This window comes from Plecotus auritus (assembly GCF_963455305.1).
Source record: "Plecotus auritus genome assembly, chromosome: 9".
Classification (NCBI taxonomy): Eukaryota; Metazoa; Chordata; class Mammalia; order Chiroptera; family Vespertilionidae; genus Plecotus; species Plecotus auritus.
In genome coordinates this window covers 155,335,826-155,358,240 of record NC_137783.1, presented here as the reverse complement: position 1 = coordinate 155,358,240, position 22,415 = coordinate 155,335,826, and the positions used below count along the sequence as shown (strand labels likewise).

The 22,415-nt window shown below is 67.5% G+C and overlaps 1 protein-coding gene across 4 annotated transcripts in view; it reads right to left on the bottom strand.

The window, feature by feature from the left end:
- Window positions 1-22,415, bottom strand: part of OSBPL5 (oxysterol binding protein like 5) — a 65,480-nt gene that overhangs the window by 40,420 nt on the left and 2,645 nt on the right. The window contains exon 1 of one of the 4 annotated variants that reach the window (XM_080688296.1): window positions 20,800-20,821. The exons of 1 other annotated variant lie outside the window; for it this stretch is intronic. The gene's annotated coding sequence lies outside the window, so the exon portion shown is untranslated. Of the gene's footprint in view, window positions 1-13,823; window positions 13,965-15,272; window positions 15,380-20,799; window positions 20,822-22,415 lie in introns of those variants that run through there. 2 more of the 4 variants (XM_080688298.1, XM_080688299.1) reach the window with 2 other exon arrangements.

Sequence of the window (22,415 nt, the reverse complement as noted above, 5' to 3'; positions counted from 1 at the left end):
GCCTCCCAGGGGCTGGGCCCGCAGAGTCCTGGGGGCCCAGGGGAGCCTGGCCGAGCCCGGGCAGAGGGGACCCAGGCTGGGTGTCTCACACTCCGTGACCCCAAGGGGCCTGGTGCGGGGCCGGACACGGCTCCTGTCTGTGGTCACCCGACGTGGGCTCGGAGGCCCGGCAGGGCGGCCCCAGCCTGAGGCCCGGGTCTGAGGGGAGCGTCGGAGAGCACTCGGCCCGGCGCTGGCCCGGCTGGGAGGCAGGTCCTGTAGGGCCGGGGCCGAGGGGCCGGGGCGGAGGGGCCGGGGCGGAGGCCGTCTGAGCCTGACCCACACCCCAGCGCACGCGGCCTTCCGCCAACAGCCGGCTTCCGAAAGCCCGCCGCCGGGGAATCCAGTCCCGTGGGGTCCACGCGGGTGTGAGGAGCCCACGCGGGAGACGCGCCGCCGTGCTGCTCACTGGTGCGGCATGCCGTCAGCAGGTGGGGGGGGTGCCGGCCGGGGCCCTGCAGGGGGTGCGGAGCTCGGAGGTGACGCGTACTGAGTGCCGCAGCCACACAGAGCGGCTGGGGGCTCCGCCGAGGACTGGGTGTGTGTGTGTGTGTGTGTGTGTGTGAGCTCAGTGCCCGCCGAGGACTGGGTGTGTGTGTGTGTGTGTGTGTGTGTGTGAGCTCAGTGCCCGCCGAGGACTGGGTGTGTGTGTGTGTGTGTGTGTGTGTGTGAGCTCAGTGCCCGCCGAGGACTGGGTGTGTGTGTGTGTGTGTGTGTGAGCCCAGTGCCCGCCGAGGACTGGGTGTGTGTGTGTGTGTGTGTGTGAGCCCAGTGCCCGCCGAGGACTGGGGGTGTGTGTGAGCCCAGTGCCCGCCGAGGACTGGGTGTGTGTGTGTGTGTGTGTGTGTGAGCCCAGTGCCCGCCGAGGACTGGGGGTGTGTGTGAGCCCAGTGCCCGCCGAGGACTGGGGGTGTGTGTGTGTGTGTGTGTGAGCCCAGTGCCCGCCGAGGACTGGGTGTGTGTGTGTGTGTGTGTGTGTGTGAGCCCAGTGCCCGCCGAGGACTGGGGGGGTGTGTGTGTGTGAGCCCAGTGCCCGCCGAGGACTGGGGGTGTGTGTGTGTGTGAGCCCAGTGCCCCACTGAGGACTGGGGGTGACTGCAGAGCCGTCTCCAGGATGCAGGCAGCGAGGGGCGAGGGCACTGCACCCCGCAGACGGCACAAGGCGCTCTTGCCAGACCCCAGGACGTAGGACAAGACGGTCTTGTCAGGGGCAGGCGGGGGGCGGGGGCGGGGGGCAGGGGAGGCCAGCACCCCGCAGACAGCAGGTGCTGACGAATGCTCCGGGGTCCGGCCCAGGGGGCTGTGTACCCAGTAGGTGCCCAGTGACCACCTGAAGTCGCGCCCTCGCACCGTCACAGCTGCTCCGCAGGCAAGAACAGAGGGGGGTGCCAGGCGGGGAGGGGGCAGCGCTGAGTCCTCCTGGCGTCTCGGGGAGGGTGGGCTCCGTCCCCCCAGGAGCGCCACCAGGGGTGTGGGCTGTGACCTTCCAGAACCTTCCCCACTGCCTCCTGCTCGCCAATGCCGGGTGTGGACGGTCACGCGACCCTGTCCAGGGCCCCACACCGGCTGGAGGGCCGCTCTCCCTAGATGCCTCCCTGCCGGCAGCCGCCAAGGCAGGTGTGAGGAGGAGAAAGTGGGGGGAGGGGAGCACAGGGTCGGCCCGCAGCCCCAGGAAAGGAGACGCAGCCGGAGCTCCAGCCGCAGCGGGTGTCGGGGCCTGGCTCGCTGTCCGCTCTGCCTCTGTGTACAGTTTCCATGACGCAGAGCGGAGAGCCCAGCCTCTCTGCCAAGGTCTCCCTGGGGCTCAGCCTCCCCCCCACACCCGACGGCGCAGGGAGAATTCCATAAAAGCCTTACAGGGCCGGCCGGCAGGCCGGCGCGGCTCAGGGGTTGAGCATCGACCTATGAGCCAGGAGGTCAGGGTTCGAGCCCCAGTGTGGGGCATGCAGGAGGCAGCAGATCCATGACTCCCTCTCACCGCTGATGTTTCTCTCTCCCTCCCTCTCCCTTCCCCTCGGAAATCAATAAAGACGTAGAAAGAAAAGAAAAGGATCAGCAGAGACACGAGCAGCCCCGTGTCCCCCCCCCCCCCCCCGCCGCCAGGCACCAGGCGTCACGGCCGTGTCACGTGGGAGACCACGGGGTGAGCCCTGCCTCCTGGTGGGTGGCCTCGGGCCGGCTCCCTCGCCTCTCTGAGCCCGGGTGCCCGTCTGCAATGGGGGGGGGGGGGGAGGGGGTGATGACAGAACTCGCTGCCTGGGGCTGTCGTAGGGGCCAGAGGAGATGTGTCCTTTGACAAGCCATTCCCAGCATGTTACTCACCACGGAACCCGCCGTAACGACCCCGTCACCGGGGAAAGGGGGTTACTTATCGCCGCTGCTTGGCGGTTAGAAAGATTTCTACTGAGCGAGGTCAAGGTCTTGGCCGCCCGGTGCCCTGGGGGAAGCGGCCCTGGGGGAAGCGGCCCTGGGGGCAGACCCTCCGGCGGAAAGAGCTGCTGCGGCCCCGACGCCCACGGGGGCCAGGCCGGTGGCTGAGGCTCCGGGCTCGGCGGGCAGTGATGAATGGCCTCCCGGGGACACAGGCCCGAGCCAAACAGCCCGTTCCCTGCGCGCCCAGATCTGGAAATAACCGGAAAAGCAGACACGGTTCAAAAAGAGCGACCTGGGTGGAGGGCCGTCACCGGCCGGTCTTCATCCCGGCACCTGTGAAACCGCGGCCAGAACCCGGGGCGCAGCACGGAGCTGGGGGGCCGGCCCGAGACGGGGGACGCGCCTGAGGGCCGCTGGCCGCAGCAGGAGTGAGGGGCGGGGTCCCCTTTGCACGGAGAAGTCCCCCCCCACCCCCACCCCCCTTGTTTGCTGCACTCGGAGTTCTCAGGACAGTGGAGGCTCTGGGTCCGAACCCACATATCATCAGCCTGTACCCTGGGTCCCCTCCTCCCACGGGGGACGGGAGGGGCCGTGGCAGACAAAAGGGTCCCCACCCTGTTACGTCACTGACACGTTACGTCACTGACACGTTACATCACTGACACGTTACGTCACTGACACGTTACGCCACTGACACGTTACGTCACTTACACGTTACGTCACTTACACGTTGCGTCACTGACACGTTACGTCACTTACACGTTAAGTCACTTACACGTTATGTCACTGACACGTTACGTCACTGACAGACTATGGCCACCCTGTGACTCGGCCTTGGTGGTCGTTTATTGTTAATCCTCACCTGAGGGTGTGTTTCCATGGATTTTGGAGAGAGTGGGAGGGAGAGGGAGAGACACAGAGAGAGAGACACATCGACGTGAGAGAGACACGTCTATCGGCTCCTTCGCACACGCCCCGACCGGGCCCGGCGAGTCTGCAACCGCGGTCCATGCCCTTCACCAGAATCGAACCCGGGACCCGTCCGTCCGCAGGCCAACGCTCTCGCCACTGAGCCAGCGGCCAGGGCCAGGCTTCCTGTTTTTAACCAACTGAAGGTGCTGGTCCCCGGGGGACCCCGGGGGACACCTCTGTCCCGCGTGCCCGGCCCTGAGAGAGGCTCCCTCCGGGGGGGGGGGGGGGGCGGGGGGCAGCCTGGGTGTTCCCAGGGGACGGGGAAGGGGGGCCAGCAGGGCCTTCAGGCCAGGGGACTCGATGCCCTTCCTCACGGCCTCCGAGGCACCCAGCCCTGCCCACCCCCGGGCCTGAGCCCGAGTTCCCTGTGCATCCTCCTCCCCGTCTGCTGGGGAGAGGCCACACACACTCACACACACAGTCACTCTCACACACTCACACACACAGTCACTCACACACACTCACACACACACTCACTCTCACATACACACACACACTCACACACACACACACACAGTCACTCTCACACTGTCACTCACACACACACTCACACACACAGTCACTCTCACACACACTCACACACACACACACACTCTCACACACACTCACACACACACACACTCACTCTCACACTGTCACTCACACACACACACACACTCACACACACAGTCACACACACACAGTCACTCTCACACACTCACTCACACACACACTCACTCTCACACACACACACTCACACACACACTCACTCTCACACACTCACACTCACACACACACTCACTCTCACACACACACACTCACTCACATTCTCACATACACACACACACTCTCACACACACTCACATACACACACTCACACACACTCACATACACAGTCACTCACACACACTCACTCACACACACACACACACACATACACACTCACACACACAGTCACTCACACACAGTCACTCACACATACACACTCTCACATACACACACACTCACATTCTCACATACATACACACACTCTCACACACACACTCTCACATACACACACTCACACACACTCTCACATACACACACTCACTCTCACATACACACACACTAACACACACACACACACACTCACACACACACTCACACACACACACTCACAGACACACTCTCTCACATACACACTCACTCACACACACTCTCACATACACACACTCACACACACACACTCACACACACACACTCACAGACACACTCTCTCACATACACACACACACACACACACAGTCACTCACACTGTCACACTCACACACACTCACTCACACACACACTCACACACACACACACACACTCTCACACACACTCTCACACACACACTCTCACATACACACACACACTCTCACATACACACTCTCACATACACATACACTCACATTCTCACATACACACACACACTCTCACATACACACACTCACACACTCACATACACACTCACTCACACACACACACACACTCACAGACACACTCTCTCACATACACACACACACTCTCACATACACACACACACACTCTCACCTATACACTCACACATACACACTCACATACACACACACACACTCTCACATACACACACACTCACTCACAGACACACTCACATACACACACACACACTCACATACACACACACACTCTCACATATACACACACACTCACACATACACACACTCTCACATACACACACACACTCACATACACACACACACTCTCACACACACTCTCACATATACACACACTCTCACATACACACACATACACACACACTCTCACACACACTCTCACATACACACACACTCTCACATACACACACACACTCATACACACACATACACACTCACATACACACACATACACACACGCACACACACTCACACACTCTCACATACACACACTCACACACACTCACATACACACACACTCTCTCACACACACACACACACAAACACACACATACACACACACTAACTCACACACACACTCACACACACACTCACACACACATACACACATACACATACACACACACACACACACGTGAGCCAGGCAGCAACACAACCACAGGCCACGTCCAGGTGTGCACGACACCCCAGAGGAGCCCGGAACACCCACACGCCCAGGGATCCACGGGAGCTCCTGACGGTCCCTGCAGGAGAGCGACAGACGCACAGGCGACGCGTCCTATGAAGCGGGGCGCGGGGAGCAGCCGGGCCGGGCCACCAGCCACAAGCAGCTGCCGGCGGCTGAGTCTGCCCCGGGGGACACGAGGCGGGAGATGGGCGCGAGGCATCAGCAGCCTTGTCACGTCTGCACCGCAGCCAAGGAGCCGTGTTTGTTTGTGGCTTCGTCCATATATAGTCAAACCACACACACGCCCGGGAGGCGGGCTGGGAGCCGCTGGGGAGCCGCTGGGGAGGCGGCAGGGGGAGGTGGGCAGAGGGAGGCGGGCAGGGGGAGGCGGCAGGGGGAGGCGGGCAGGGGTAGGCGGGCAGGGGGAGGCGGCAGGGGGAGGCGGCAGGGGGAGGCGGGCAGGGGGAGGCGGCAGGGGGAGGCGGCAGGGGGAGGCGGGCAGGGGGAGGCGGGCAGGGGGAGGCGGCAGGGGGAGGCGGGCAGGGGTAGGCGGCAGGGGGAGGTGGGCAGGGGGAGGCGGCAGGGGGAGGCGGGCAGGGGGAGGCGGCAGGGGGAGGCGGGCAGGGGGAGGCGGGCAGGGGGAGGCGGCAGGGGGAGGCGGGCAGGGGTAGGCGGGCAGGGGGAGGCGGCAGGGGGAGGCGGCAGGGGGAGGCGGGCAGGGGGAGGCGGGCAGGGGGAGGCGGGCAGGGGGAGGCGGGCAGGGGTAGGCGGCAGGGGGAGGTGGGCAGGGGGAGGCGGCAGGGGGAGGCGGGCAGGGGGAGGCGGCAGGGGGAGGCGGGCAGGGGGAGGCGGGCAGGGGGAGGCGGCAGGGGGAGGCGGGCAGGGGTAGGCGGGCAGGGGTAGGCGGGCAGGGGGAGGCGGCAGGGGGAGGCGGGCAGGGGGAGGCGGGCAGGGGGGAGGGGGCAGGGGGAGGCGGGCAGGGGGAGGCGGGCAGGGGGAGGCGGCAAGAGGGAGGCGGGCAGGGGGAGGCGGGCAGGGAGAGGCGGGCAGGGGGAGGCGGGCAGGGGTAGGCGGGCAGGGGGAGGCGGGCAGGGGGAGGCGGGCAGGGGGAGGCGGGCAGGGAGAGGCGGGCAGGGGGAGGCGGGCAGGGGGGAGGGGGCAGGGGGAGGCGGGCAGGGGTAGGCGGGCAGGGGGAGGCGGCAGGGGGAGGCGGGCAGGGGGAGGCGGCAGGGGTAGGCGGGCAGGGGGAGGCGGGCAGGGGGAGGCGGCAGGGGGAGGCGGGCAGGGGGAGGCGGGCAGGGGGAGGCGGCAGGGGGAGGCGGCAGGGGGGAGGCGGGCAGGGGGAGGCGGCAGGGGGAGGCGGGCAGGGGGAGGCGGGCAGGGGGAGGCGGCAGGGGTAGGCGGGCAGGGGGAGGCGGCAGGGGGAGGCGGCAGGGGGGAGGCGGGCAGGGGGAGGCGGGCAGGGGGAGGCGGCAGGGGGAGGCGGGCAGGGGGGAGGCGGGCAGGGGTAGGCGGCAGGGGGAGGCGGCAGGGGGAGGCGGGCAGGGGGAGGCGGGCAGGGGGAGGCGGCAGGGGGAGGCGGGCAGGGGGAGGCGGCAGGGGGAGGCGGGCAGGGGTAGGCGGGCAGGGGGAGGCGGGCAGGGGGAGGCGGGCAGGGGGAGGTGGGCAGGGGAGGTGGGCAGGGGGAGGCGGGCAGGGGGAGGCGGGCACTGGGCGGGAGCTTTCGGCAGGCGCGGCGGAGAGAGCGGCCGGCCCCGTTGTTCCCGGTCCCTGGTGTAAACCTTGCGTCATTAACCATGACTGGACCTTTTCATCAGTGATGGAGAGATGGGCCCGCGGCTCCGAGCTTGGCGGCCTGGCAGAGCCCCAGGCTGCGGCCGGCAGACCCGGCACCCGCAGGCCCAGCTCGGGGAGGCCGTTTCCCCGGTGAGGAAACCGAGCCCGGAGCCTCAGGGACTTCCCCGGGCGCCTCGGCGAGAGAAGCGTCTGAGCTGGCCTGGCCGGCGTGGCCCAGGGGCTGAACATTGACCTATGAACCAGGAGGCCAGGGTTCGATCCCCGGTCAGGGCCGAGAACGCCTGGAGCGGCACCTGCCCCGGGGACGGGCTGGGTCCCCAGTGTGGGGCGCGTGCGAGGCAGCCAATCCATGATTCTCTCCCACTGACGTTTTTATCTTTCTCCCTCTTCTTCTCTGAGATCAATAAAAAAATAAAATAAAAAAGAACCAGGGAAGGGCGGGGAGGGCTGAGGGGAGCTCACGCAAGGTCACCCCGAAGGGCAGGCTCCACAGGGAAGGTGCTGAGCGGGGGACGAGGGCCCGGACGCCCGGCATTGCCTGCCCACCGCCGAGGTCTGCCCCGTCCTGGGTGCTGAGCCAGAGGAAGGAGATTCCAGGGAACAGCATCTGCGAAGGCGACAGGTGCCGGCCAAGCCAGGTGCCCCCCGCCTTCCGCCCAAGGGCCCCATCCCGGTGAGCAGCCCCCACCCGGGGAAGCAGAGGGCGGGCCTGCCCGATGGAGGGGCTCGCTCCCCGCGGATCCAGTGACGCAGAAACCAGCCCAGCGCGGGCCGCGTGGCCACCGGGAGGCTCTCCTGGCACGGGCTGGCAGCGGGGCACCCCCGCCAGGGCGGGTCTGGTCGGGCAGCCAGCTAAGGGCTGCAGGCGGCGGGCCTCAGGCCTGGCACACAGGCTCCCTCCCACGTGTGCTGCCCTCTCTCAGCCAGAGGACAAGGTGCCCAGGACGCCTGGGCGGCACCAGGGCCCATCTGGGCTGGCCTGCTTTGGGGTCCGGGAAGCCCCTCGCCGCCCTGCCCGGACCACAGGAGGTGGGGTGAGGGGAAGCGGGGTTCTCTCGGGCCGGGCCGCGGGCAGCTCCCGGGCTGGGTCGCAGGCGAGCAGGAGGCAGGGTGGTTTGGGAGCCTGAGAGGGGGGAGGGACGACAGGTGACCAGCGGCTTTCTAACCTTTTCGTTTGTGGGAACTGTTGTCCGTCTGAAACGTGCCACGCTGGTGGGGGACCCTCACTCCGCCAGGGGCTCGGGGGTGGGCTTCCACACCAAGTCCCAGCTCGCGCCCTCCCCAGCACCCCGAGGCCCTGCTGTGCACCTGGCCGTGGGCTAACGAGGAGGCCTGGGTCCTGCCCACAGGGAGCTCTGCCAGAGGCACCAGCGCTCGGCTGATGCTCACCACACCGTGCAGGACCAGCGGGACTCCTCCCGGGACTCCTCCGGGGACTGCGGGGCTGCCTTGCGGGCGGGGAACCGATTCAGGAGGCAGAGCAAGCCCTGCCCATCTCCCTCAGCCGCCCGTCCACCCGGGCCCCTGGCACCACTGACCCCTCCTTCAGCCCCAGGTCTGTACGGGGCACCGGGCCTGGGCCAGCCGCCTGCCCGCCCAGCCCAGCGAGTGGGGACCCAGGCTGCCCGCTGGGCACGGGTGGTGCGGGAGAGCCTGTCCCACTGCTTCCGGGACAGTCAGTGTCACCTACAGACCCCAGGGGGCTCCTGCAGGGACCCCTCGCAGAGATGGGACACAGGCCCTCCCTGCCCCACGCCGCCCTGACCACGCTCCATGCCCTGCCCACACTCCATGTCCTGCCCACGCTCCATGTCCTGCCCACGCTCCGTGCCCACGCTCCATGTCCTGTCCACGCTCCGTGTCCTGCCCACGCTCTGTGCCCACGCTCCATGTCCTGTCCACGCTCCATGTCCTGCCCACGCTCTGTGCCCACACTCCATGTCCTGTCCACGCTCCATGTCCTGCCCACGCTCTGTGCCCACGCTCCGTGTCCTGCCCACACTCCATGTCCTGCCCACGCTCTGTGTCCTGCCCACGCTCTGTGCCCACGCTCCATGTCCTGTCCACGCTCCATGTCCTGTCCACGCTCCGTGTCCTGCCCACGCTCCGTGTCCTGCCCACGCTCTGTGCCCACGCTCCGTGTCCTGCCCACGCTCCGTGTCCTGCCCACGCTCTGTGTCCTGCCCACGCTCTGTGCCCACGCTCCATGTCCTGTCCACGCTCCATGTCCTGTCCACGCTCCGTGTCCTGCCCACGCTCCGTGTCCTGCCCACGCTCTGTGCCCACGCTCCGTGTCCTGTCCACGCTCCGTGTCCTGCCCACGCTCCGTGTCCTGCCCACGCCCCGTGTCCTGCCCATGCTCCGTGCCCTGCCCACGCTCTGTGTCCTGCCCACGCCCCGTGTCCTGCCCACGGGGGCCGCCCTGGCCTTTAGGCTCCACCCGGGAGGGGCTCTGCCGAGCTCCGTCCCCCAGGGTTGGGGTGAAGAGCTCACCACCCCAAGGCCATGGAAGGTCGGGGCTGCCAAGGCCCCCAGGCCCCGGGTGTCCCCCCAAGGGTGACGGAACTGGTGGCAGATGAGAGAACGTGCCACACCCAACCCCGTCCAACGAGATCCAGACGCTGCTCTCCCTGCTCCGACCAGCATCCCAGGGACAGCGCCGAGCAGCTCTCCGACCCCCTCTGACCCTGGATGTCCCGCCGGCTCCCTGGGGATGGGCCGGTCGCCCCGCCTGCGGCCCTCAGCCCTTTCTGGCCTGCGTCCGCTGGACTGGCGTGACTCTGACTTGGGGTGGGGTGGGGACCCGGCCTTCTGTGTGGGCTGCTGGGCAAGCAGAGTGCACAGCCCCCAGCACACAGCCCGGGGCCCTTTAAGCGGCTCCCGCCCACATTCGCCCCAATAGACAGGCATACAAATCCTGGGGAGCCACTGCCTGCAGCGATCGATCGGGACGTGAGGCCGGGCTCTTTAATGGACCCTCTGCCGTCCTCACCCCACAGGCGGGCATGGTACCCTGCCCCGAGCTCAGCCCCGGTGCTGCCACTACCCCCCCCCCCCGCCCCGCTCCCCAGCTCACAGCCCTGGCCCTCCCTGTAAGGCCGCTCCCCTGCCGTACGCGCCCCAGTCAATGCCGCCCGCGCTCCCTGCCCTCGGCAAGGACGTCCTTCCTTCCCGGGCTGGGGGTGGGACGGGGGCCACAGAGAAGCCGCTGAGACTCAGCTCCTGGCCAGCGGGGGGACAAAGGCCTCGCTCCTCCTGGCTCTGCCTTCCCGGGACCTGCCTGTCCCCATCAGCAGGGGCCTATCCCCGGCCTCCAAGTGGCCCCTGCCTTGGACAAGGGGACGTGTCCCCCGTCTGGTCACAAGGGGCAGCCGGGCCGTGGCCTAGGGATGGGGTGTCCCCAAAAACCCGCATGAATAGGCAGGCTGTGGCGTTTTAACCTCCAGCGGAGCCCTTCATCGGCCGGGCAGAGGGCCCGGGCAGGCTAGTCCACCTCCACTCGCCAAGTAAAATGCCAGGTCCTCCCCCCGGGTTAGCCCTCTGCCCCCTCCCCCTCCCACTCAGGGAGCACAGGGCCGGGCAGGGAGGCAGCCTGGGAGGGAGGAGCTGGTGAAGCGGAGAGTGGGGGGCGGGGGGGGGGCGGAGATGCAGGAGGGGCACCCTGGCCCAGCCATTGACCTCCCTGGGCAACAACTGTGTGCTCAGAGCACCTACCACGTGCCAGGCCCGGGAAGGGAGCCCCGAGCACACATCAGACAACAGGCAAACCATGACCCTGCCCTGGCGGGTGCGAAGAGCCCGTGGGGTGGCTCCGGCCCGGCTGCTGGCTCCACACTCAGCGATGACGCAGCGCAGGTGGAGAGGCCTCGAGACGGGTCAAAGCTCCTAAGCAGACAAAACGCAGCCGCCTCAGAACGGGCGCTTCGGTTGGCACAGCGGGTTTCCCGGCACAGAGGGTGTCCTGGCACGGAGGGTCTCCCGGCACAGCGGGTGTCCTGGCACAGAGGGTCTCCCGGCACAGAGGGTGTCCTGGCACGGAGGGTCCCTCGGCACGGAGGGTGTCCCGGCACGGAAGGTCTCTCGGCACGGAGGGTGTCCCGGCACGGAGGGTCCCTCGGCACGGAGGGTGTCCCGGCACGGAAGGTCTCTCGGCACGGAGGGTGTCCCGGCACGGAGGGTCCCTCGGCACGGAGGGTGTCCCGGCACGGAGGGTCTCTCGGCACGGAGGGTCTCCCGGCACGGAGGGTCTCCCGGCACGGAGGGTCTCTCGGCACGGAGGGTGTCCCGGCACGGAAGGTCTCTCGGCACGGAGGGTGTCCCGGCACGGAGGGTCTCCCGGCACGGAGGGTCTCCCGGCACGGAGGGTCTCTCGGCACGGAGGGTGTCCCGGCACGGAAGGTCTCTCGGCACGGAGGGTGTCCCGGCACGGAGGGTGTCCCGGCACGGAGGGTGTCCCGGCACAGGGGGTGTCCCGGCACGGAGGGTGTCCCGGCACAGGGGGTGTCCCGGCACAGAAGCGTGTCCCGGCACAGGGGGTGTCCCGGCACAGAGGGTGTCTCTCGGCACAGAGGGTCTCGGCACAGGGGGTGTCTCGGCACACAGGGTCTCGGCACAGGGGGTGTCTCTCGGCACAGAGGGTGTCTCTCGGCACACAGGGTCTCGGCACAGGGGGTGTCCCGGCACAGGGGGTGTCCCGGCACAGGGGGTCTCTCGGCACAGGGGGTCTCTCAGCACAGAGGGTGTCCCGGCACGGAGGGTGTCCCGGCACGGAGGGTCTCTCGGCACGGAGGGTGTCTCGGCACAGAGGGTCTCTCGGCACAGCGGGTCTCTCGGAGAAGTGACCTCTGAGTTCAGGTCAGAGCCAGCAGCCTGGGCAGAGGGCATGCCGTGCAAAGGTCCTGGGGCTGGGTGCCCACGAAGCCAGCGGGCAAGGAGGTGAGGGAGCTGACAGGCGGCAGGGACCGGAGTCGGGGGTTCCTCTGAGCCCATGGGGAGTCACAGGGGACTCTGAGCAGGTGGTGTGGCTCATATATATAAATACGTATATTTATTAAAATACACTGAGTGGCCAGATTAATTATGATCTCTGAACGCATAATAATCTGGCCACTCAGTGTATATTTTTATTGATTTCAGAGAGGAAGGGAGAGGGAAAGAGATAGAAACATCAATGACGAGAGAGAGTCATTGATTGGTTGCCTCCTGCATGCCCCCTACTGGGGATGGAGCCTGCAACCCAGGCCTGTGCCCTTGATCAGAATCGAGCCTGGGACCCTTCAGTCCACAGGCCGACGCTCTATCCACTGAGCCAAACCGGCCAGGGCTGGCTTATATTTAAGATCGCAGGGGCTGGGAGGAGGCAGGACTGGAGGGGCCGGAACGCAGAGCCTGTGGGATGGTGTGTCCTCCAGACAGAGCCCTGGCGGCTGGGGGAGAGGGATGTGAAACAGGCTTGGGGGGCTGGGCTAAGCTCGCTCTGAGATTTGCAAGAAGCCCTGGGGGTACCCCACATCCCTCAGAGTTGGCCAACCAGGCTCACGCCCTGCACGACGGGGCCTGCCCTCACTGGCTGGATGGCCCAGGTGACCTTGGATGGCTCAGGTGACCTTGGATGGCCCAGGTGACCGTGACCTTGGCAGTCCTCCGCTGGCCCCTCTTCTCACCGCTCAGGGCTGTGACCCTGGATCCAGAGGTTCCCTCCTCGGGGTTGCGGGGGGGGGTCCCCTGAAGCCCTGCCAGGCTGCCCCCAGCTCAGCCCTACGACATGCCTCACCTCGGTGGCTTATCCCGGCCACCCGGCTGAGCAAGGAGCACTAAGCCAGAGGGAGTCACTGCTGTGTCTGCCCCCACCCCCAGCCCTGGCCTTGGGTCGGGCCGGTCCTGGGCACACGGCAGGGCCCACTCCCCTGGCACAGGCGCCAGCACGAGCCCACATCACACCATACGCTCCGGCCCTGGCTTGGAACAGCTGTGCGCTAGGAGGACACGGCGACCCAACAGCCGTCCCGTCGCCGCGGTCCCCAACCAAGGACCAGGACCTGCCACGCAGCGCCCGGAGCAGTCAGCGCCGAGGGCACGCGGACAAGGGGCTGCCCCCCCCCCCCCCCCCAGAGCTCACCGGGCCCTGCGAGCTGTTCCCTCCACCCGCAGGCGACCGGGCACCGGGCGACACTCCCTCCCTCTGAGACGGGACACCTGGCGCCTTCGGGCGGCCGCAGCCCTCCCGGCCCAGCCGGCGTCTGGCTCCCAACATGACGGTGCCCGCCGGGCCCGCGGCCACCCTGCGAGGACCTGCCCACGTGCGTGTCCGTGCACACGTGCGCCTGCTCCAGCCTGGGCTTCACCGCAGAACGACGCAAAGCACGCGTCCCCCCGACAGCCGGTCCCACACGGAGCTCCTCCCCCCTCCCCTCGCCCAGCAGGTCCCATTCTCCCAGGAAGAGAGGTTCAGGGGAGAAGTTGATCCTGGACACGCGCAGCCCAGGGAACCCCACCCACGGGCAGGGGCGGGGGGCGGGGGGGGCTGCGTCCTGTGGTCTCACCTCTGCGGGGCTAACCGGCCCCCAGACAAAGGGGTGGGCCTTCCAGGGGCATCAGGGGCACTGCCCAGGCACAGCACCTGCACCGCGGCCCCGCCCGGCCACCTGCTTTGTCACCTTCCTATACAGCCCGGCACCGCCGCCCAGACCCACAGGGCCTGCCCCCGGCACCGCCCGCCCCGGCACCGCCCGCCCCGCCCCGCACACGTGCGAGCAGACAATGGGACCCACAGATCTGGAGCCGCCCGAGGGGAGCACAGACGCCCCGGAGCTGCCTGCTGTCAGCACAGCCGGTCAAGTTCAAGGAGCCGCCAGGCCCCACGGCCAGGGAGGCGGGGACAAAGGCCTGGGCAGGCAGCCCACCGCCTGGGCCGGTCCGCCCCCCCCCCCCCCCACACACACACACATCCCAGGGAGCACAGCCCACCCAGGCGGGGCCCACGCCCCTGGCAATGCCCTGCGTCTGTCCCGGACCCGGTGGCCGTGCCCAGGGGGACGATGCCAGGGTCCACCCGCAAAGGGCTCCCTGAGGGGCCGGGCAGACGGGCAGACACACACGTCCGCTCTTCCTGGTAGGAAGTGAGGAAATCCCGCGGGCAGAGCAGAGCTCCAGCCAGCCGGCCTGGTCCCGCCCACCCCCTCCTGGGGGGCCTGTCCACACCCAGGAGCCACTCGCACCCTAACTCCAGCCGCTGCGGGCAGCCCACAGCCCAGCTGAGAGGGCGCCCGGGAGCCCAGGCTGTGAGTGGTCCCCAAACCATGCCCCACCCTCCCCGAACCCCAGGACCCTCCTGTAGACGCGGGTCCCCAGAACAGTTCTCGAGGCCCCAAAGCTGTGGGGTCGGTGGCCGAGCGGCGGAGGCGGCGGCTGGTGGGGGAGCAGGTGGCCCCTCACCCTATGGACCCAGACAGCGGCCGGGAACCCAGCCCGGAGCCGGGAGGCCACGCAGAACCCAGGGCCGGTCCAGACCCGCATCCCCGCCCCGCCCGGCCCTCCACCGCACACCCCGCCCCGCCCCTGCGGCACCCGGGTCGGCGGGGCTGGGGGCACAGACCGGCTCCTCGAGGCAGACACAGCCGCTCCCCCCCCCCCCCCGGGTCCCTCCTCCCAGCCGCACCGAGTGGGGAGCCGGGCTGCGCGCGCCGCTCCCACACCCGGCCCCGCCCGCGCCCGCGACTGAGAGACGGTCCCCGGCCACTCCCGGCGCTCCGGGCGCCACGGTCCGCGGCGGGTCTCCGCAGCGCCCGCCGCTGTCGGGGTCCGAGGGGGTGTGCCCCGTCCCCGGGGTCCGGGCGCCGCGGCCCGCCGTTCCCCCGCCCCGACGCTGGGCGCTGGCGGCCGGCTGGACGCTCCGGGCCCGCTGCGCCTCGGCCTGTCCGGCCCCCGCCCGGCCCCTCCCGGCCCTCCCGGCCCTCGGGCCCTCCCGGCCGATCCGGCCGCAGCGCTCCTACCGTGCGGGGAGCTGGGCGCAGGGCGCGGGGCGGGCGCGGGGCTCGGCTGCGGCGCTTCCCGGGCGCAGGAAATGCCAGAGGACTGATCCCAGCGTTAGGAGGGAGGGAGGGAGGGAGCGGGAGGAGAGGAGGGAGGGGAGAGGGGAGGAGGGAGGGGCGGCCGCAAAACCCGGGCGGGATCGCCAGGAGCGGGAGCGCAGGGATCCTAGTCCCTGCCGGCTCTCAGCGCCCGCCCTCCCCTCCCCCAGGGACCCCGGCCCCTGCCCCTCCTCTCCCCTCCCCCAGGGACCCCAGCCTCTGCCCCTTTCTCCCCCAGGGACCCAGCCCCTGCCCCTCCTCTCCCCTCCCCCAGGGACCTCAGCCCCTGCCCCTCCCCTCCCCCAGGGACCCAGCCCCTGCCCCTCCCCTCACCCAGAGATCCCAGCCCCTGCCCCTCCCCTCCCCCAGGAACCCCAGTCCCTGCCCCTCCTCTCCCCTCCCCTCCCCCAGGGACCCCGGCCCCTGCCCCTCCCCTCCCCTCCCCCAGGGACCCCAGCCCCTGCCCCTCCTCTCCCCTCTCCCAGGGGCCCGTCCCTGCCCCCTCCCCTCCCCCAGGAACCCCGTCCCTGCCCTCTCCCCTCCCCCAGGGACCCCAGCTCCTGCCCTCCCCCCCTCTACCAGGAACCCCGTCCCTGTCCCTCCCCCCCCTCCCAGGGGCCCCGTCTCCCAGGCGCGCTCTGGGGCTCACACTCACCCTCGCCAATATGGAGGACTTTTCTCCTGAGCAGGCAGAAGGCCATCTCCCCTGCGGCTGGGAGGGGGGTGAGAGCCAGGTGGTACCCCATTGGGACCCCCCTCTCCAGGCAGCGGGGACGGTGACTTTCCCGGGCGAGGAGACAGGACCAGGTGGTACACGGCACAGCTGACCTCGCCGGGTCCCTGACTCCTGGCTGGGCGCTGGCCCGGGTGCTCTGGGCAGCAGGGTGGCCCAGGGGTGTGGCCAGGTGGACCCCGCCGCCCGCCATGCTGCCCAGGGTCCAGGCCACCCCAGGGAGCAGGCTGCAGGCTTCCCGCACACCCAGGGGTGCAGCTCCGGGAAGTCACTGCTGCGAACCCTGCGCCCGTCCGTCCTTCCCTGGCCGAGGCCGCGCTCACCCCACGGGGCCCGCGTGGTCTGGTCGCAGTCGCTAACGATAGAAGTGGTGTGGCAGTCCCTGGCCGGTGAGCCCAGTGGTTAGAACGTCGGCCCGCCCACCGAGGGGTCGTAGGTTTGATTCCCGGTCAAGGGCACGTACCTGGGTTGCGGGTTCAAACCCCCGACCTCAGTCAGGGCGTGAGCTGAGCAGGAGGCAACCAATGAGTGTGTCTCTCCCACATCGATGTTTCTCTCTCCCTCCTTTCCTCCCTCCCTGCCACTCTCCCTAAAAAATCCACGGAGCCCTAACCGGTTTGGCTCAGTGGATAGAGCGTCGGCGGACTGAAGGGTCCCAGGTTCGATTACGGTCAAGGGCATGTACCTTGGTTGCGGACACATCCCCAGTGGGGGGCGTGTGCAGGAGGCAGCTGATCGATGTTTCTAACTCTCTATCCCTCTCCCTTCCTCTCTGTAAAAAATCAATAAAATATGTATTTTTTAAAAACCCACGGAGAAAACATCCTCGGGAGGATTAAAATGCGGTGGCATCTATCGCTAGACCAGCATGTGCCTGGGCCCGTGGTCCCCGCTTTCCACGGCTGACTCGGGGCGTCCCCTCCGCTACCCAGAGGCGGGTCCCCACCTCCACGTCTCCTCTAGGCTGAGTGCCCAGCTCCAGGCCAGGCAGGGCCACATGCCAGGGTCTGCCCGCTGGCAAGCGGGGGCCGCACCCCGGGTGCAAGAGGGGGCTGGATGTGACAGGGAGCCCCTGTCCTCCAGCTGGGTCCCCGTGACCTCCACCCCTGCCGTGGTGCAGGAGGTGGGGTGTGGGGACGCGCAGAGAGGCAGCGTGACCTGTCGTGCCTCTCCGCCCCCGGGCCCTGTGGGGTGTTGTCTTCCTGGGCTGAGTCACCCGTCAGGTGTGGGCCTGAGGAACAGCCGCTCTCTTCTCCCGGGAACCTGGGGCTTCCAGCTGCGATCTCCCGGGCGGCCCTGGGTGGCGCTGGCACCGCCTGGGGCTTCCTGACCAGACCGGCTGCCTGATGGCTCGGTCTCTTCTCTCTGTTCCTGTCCCTCTGTCTCCCTGTCCATCTCTCTGTCCCTGTCCCTCTGTCCCTGTCCATCTCTCTGTTCCTGTCCCTCTGTCTCCCTATCCATCTCTCTGTCCCTGTCCCTCTGTCCCTGTCCATCTCTCTGTCCCTGTCCCTCTGTCTCCCTGTCCATCTCTCTGTCCCTGTCCCTCTGTCTCCCTGTCCATCTCTCTGTCCCTGTCCCTCTGTCTCCCTGTCCATCTCTCTGTCCCTGTCCCTCTGTCTCCCTGTCCATCTCTCTGTCCCTGTCCCTCTGTCCATCTCTCTGTCCCTCTGTCTCCCTGTCCATCGCTCTGTCCCTGTCCCTCTGTCTCCCTGTCCATCTCTCTGTCCCTGTCCCTCTGTCCATCTCTCTGTCCCTGTCCCTCTGTCCATCTCTCTGTCCCTGTCCCTCTGTCTCCCTGTCCATCTCTCTGTCCCTGTCCCTCTGTCCATCTCTCTGTCCCTCTGTCTCCCTGTCCATCGCTCTGTCCCTGTCCCTCTGTCTCCCTGTCCATTTCTCTGTCCCTGTCCCTCTGTCCATCTCTCTGTCCCTCTGTCTCCCTGTCCATCTCTCTGTCCCTGTCCCTCTGTCCATCTCTCTGTCCCTCTGTCTCCCTGTCCATCTCTCTGTCCCTGTCCCTCTGTCCATCTCTCTGTCCCTGTCCCTGTCTCCCTGTCCATCTCTCTGTCCCTGTCCCTCTGTCCATCTCTCTGTCCCTGTCCCTCTGTCCATCTCTCTGTCCCTCTGTCTCCCTGTCCATCTCTCTGTCCCTGTCCCTCTGTCCATCTCTCTGTCCCTCTGTCTCCCTGTCCATCTCTCTGTCCCTGTCCCTCTGTCCATCTCTCTGTCCCTGTCCCTCTGTCCATCTCTCTGTCCCTCTGTCTCCCTGTCCATGTCTCTGTCCCTGTCCCTCTGTCCATCTCTCTGTCCCTGTCCCTCTGTCCATCTCTCTGTGGCTGTCTCTCTCACACACACATCTCAGCCCCTGACTCAGGCTGACGCCCAGTAGTAATAACGCGGTGTAATGTAGTAGAGTTCCCACCTCCCTTTTTTCAAATATGTATTTTTACTGATTTCGGAGAGGAACGGAGAGGGAGAGAGAAACATCCATGATGAGAGAGCATCCCTGATCGATCAGCTGCCTCCTGCACGCCCCACCCTGGGGATGGAGCCCGTTACCTGGGCCTGTGCCCCGACCGGGAATCGAACCGCGACCTCCTGGTTCCTAGGTCGACACTCAACCACTGAGCCACGCCGGCTGGGGCCCCACCTCTCTTGGGGAAGAAGTGCTGGGAGGACAGGGCGGAGCACCTGCCTTGGGCTGAAAGGCACTCAGGCCCCAGGAGGCTGCCGTCCTGGGGACCCTGGACACGCACGGGGCTGAGCTCAGACCTGCTCGCGGTGACGGAGCCAGTCCTTGGAGGTGGCACGGGGCCGGCCGGCCGCAGACTCCCTCTGGCCCTCCTGGGCGGGGCCAGCACCCGCTTGGCATCGAGGAGGGCGCAGCCAGGTGGGTGTTGCCTTGAGGTGGGGCGACAGGCCTGGGAAACCCCTCACGGAGGTCCCACGAGCTGGACAGTGCCCGGAGGAGCGGACTCCCGGCCTCAGGCTCCTGCAGGGCCGCCCGGAGCTCAGCGGGACCACCTGCCCCCGGGGTCACCTGCCGCCCCTTCTCCGGGTGGAGCAGCATCAGCCTCAGGGCCTGGGACTCTGCTGGAGGAGGGGCTGGCAGCCTGCTCACGGGCACAGCCCTCCAGTGGCTGCCTCGCTCGCCCGTGGCATGTCCCCGAGTGTCTCGAATCTCCCTCTCTTTTCCACTATAAGGTCACAGGGTCCACCGAGCGCCCTTCACTTAGCCGTGTGCAGAGAGACCTATGTCCCAACAAGGTCACGCTGGCAGGGCTGGGGGTTGAGGCGCGGACGCAGGAGAGGCGGGGCAGGTGCGTGTGTCTGCGAGGCCCCGGTTTCTCGGCAGCACCCTCCCTGCCCCCCTCGGCCTCCCCCTCGGCCTTCCCCTCCAGGCCCAGGGCCAGGCCCCTCAGGGGTGTAGGGAACGCTTAGGCCGGAACCAGGGGGGCCCGTGTGGCAGGCCTGCCAGGTACTCTCGGGTCCCGCAGTGGGCAGGGTTGAGGGTGGACCCTCCTCTTTCTTCAGGGCCCCCTGGGCTTTTGCTGCTTGCGGGGGGCGGGGGGGCTCTCTTGCGGAGTGCACCCCCTTTCTTAGAAAGCCCCCCTCCAACCCAGGATGAGGGTCTCTGTTTATGCCTAATGGCCTCTGGACACGCACCGCTCTGCGTCCTCTCTGCTGGGCAGCGGCCTGACAGGCTCCCTGCTCACGCTCACTAGGGTGTGAGTGGCTGCTGCCAGCTCCTCGGAGTCACCCGCCCAGAAGCTTTGCCCTCACAGGAAATGAAACCTGGTCTTCACCGAAAAGGTAACAGGGGAGCGAGGGTGGAGAAGGCAGGGATGCCACCCAGGGGGCCCAGGCTCCGTTCCAGGGACAGAGCTGAGCCTCGGCCCCCAGCTGCAAGGCGGAGACTTTATCACACCGTCTGGCCAGCGTTAGGAGCCTGGAGGTCAGAGGCCTGTGAGGGGCAGGGCCCTGGGCCTGGTCAGGATGGAGAGTTCCGGTGCTAGGGAGGCCCGGTCCCTCCCCGCAATCCCCACGAACGCATCCCCTCGGGTGCGGCTCCCTGTCCGTGGGTGGCCACTCTGTGGACACGGGGAGCCGCCGGCTCAGGCTGCCCAGCTGGGCACTGCTCTAGCCTCAGCTCTCCCCCACCGGACCGGTCCCCGGTTCCCACAGTGAAAGGATGGAGGTCTGGCAAAACCCTCCAGGGGCCATTCAGCAACCGCTTACCCCACAGTGACCCCTGCTGGGCAGAGAGGAAGTTGCTCTGGGGAGAACGGGGGAAGCAGTAAAGCATCCCCTCCCCTGGGGCCAGAGCCGCCTGTGGGGGGGCCAGAGCCGCCTGTTGGGGGGCCAGAGCCGCCTGTGGGGGGTGGGGGGGGCCTGCCCAGCTGGCCAGAGCCAAGGTGATGGCTCCACAAGCCGCAGGGCAGCTAAGGCGGGGCCTGGGCCAGGTTCTCCACCAGCTCAGGGGCCACCAGCCCTGCCCGCACCTCCGTCTCGGAAGTCCTGGGAAGCCTGAGAGCTCCCAGGGCTCTGATGAGGGTCTCAGGTGCGCTCACGAGTGGTGGTAGGTGGAGAGCAGGGGTGGGCAGGACACTGAGGTCGGGCAGTGATTGGCCGAACCAAACGAGGCCATTCTCCATCTTGGAGGAAGGGAAGGATGGCTCAGGTGTGGAGAGAAGGGGAGGGGGTGGAGGGGGGGCTCACCAGCTGGGGATCGGCCAGGCCTTGGGGACCCAGGATCTCTCCACCTCCTCCGGGGAGGCCTCCGGCAGCTTCCTGTCCGGCCCTGGCCCCATCCATCCCGTCCTCCCTGCTGGAACTCTGGCTGGACCACGAGCGCCCGAGGCTGGGTGGGCCGGGCTCGCCCCACCCTCCTTCCCGGGGTTTGGTGACGCGGGTGCGAAGTGGCCGGCACCGCGGCCTCCGCTGAAGCTGTGGGCACAGCCCTCGCCGACCCCGCGGGTGGCGGTCATTTGAAGCAGCTGACGGGGCATCTGTGCCAGGAGCCTGCGCCACCTGGCTTTCTCCTTCACACCTGGCAAGGACGGCCAAGACCAGGCCCGTGGCAACTGCGGCTGCAGGGTGCCCGCGACAGCGACGGGCGGGCGGCCCCCGGGCCTGCACAGCAGGCGCTGCTGCATCTGTGGCCGTGGCCTCCGTGGGCTCAGGCTCAGGGCGGGCACATCTAAGGGCGAGATGAGCAGCGGTGCCCTCTGAAGGCTCCGTGGTCGCTGGGGGCGGGGCCTGGGCAGCCACACGGCAGTCTGGAACAGGCATGAGGAGCAGGTCCCCCGTGGCCCACGGCTCCCGGGGTGGACAGGGGTCTGACGGACGTGGGTGTGACAAGGACGTGCCAGCCAAGGACTGCCATCTGGAATGCCGCTCCTGACTCAGCTGAGGCGTGAGGCTCGCCAGCTGGGATCCAGGCTCCAAAGAGCCTCAGGACTTATCCGGGGTCACCCTGGCGCCGGGCACCCTGGCGCTGGGCACCAAGTCTGTCTGGCAGCATCAGGGGTGCCCGCTGGGGGCCACGCACCAGTCTCAGCTGGTGTGAGGAGGAGGCAGGAACCGGTGTGCGCCCTGGCGGGGGGGCCCAGGAGAGGCCGGAGGCAGCCAGGGCCTGGGGGGAGGGAGCCCCGGGCTGAGGGAAGGAGGTGATTAAAACATGGGGGGCAGATTATAAACTGATGAACAAAAAGATAGATACAGAGGCAGTAAAGCATCAAACAGACTGTCCAATTACGGCGGTAATGTTAGGGAGAGGTGGGGGAAATAAGAGATCAACCGAAGGACTTATATGCATGCATACAAGAGTAACCAACGGATGCAAAACATTGGGGGGTGAGGGCATGTATGGGAGTGGGGTGGGGGGGCAATGGTAAGGTATGTACACATATAATACCTTAATAAAACAAAACAAAACAAAACAAAAAAACATGGGGGGTAGGTGCCCGGGCCCAGGGACCCAGGGACGGGGAGGGGGGAGGTGGGGGGCCTTGGGAAGGGAGGCAGGAACTCAGCCCAGAGGCTGCCCAGCCTCCTCATTCTGCCCTGCTCCCCCCCAGCCCAGTTGTGCCCCAAAGTACCTGCTACACACTCACAGCTTCCTGCGCCCCCAGGCCCCGCCTCCCCGCCTCCCCGCCTCCCCTACCTCCCGCGTCCCCTGGAGGAGGAGAGGCCCTCACCCTCAGGGTCAGGCCCAGCAGCTGGGGCCCCTGGGAGGAGCCAGGAGGGACCAGGACCTTCCCCTCCGCTGCCCCCCTTCCCTGGCTTGGGGCGAAGAGCTTGAGTATCTGAGGTTTGACAATGCCCTCGGCCCA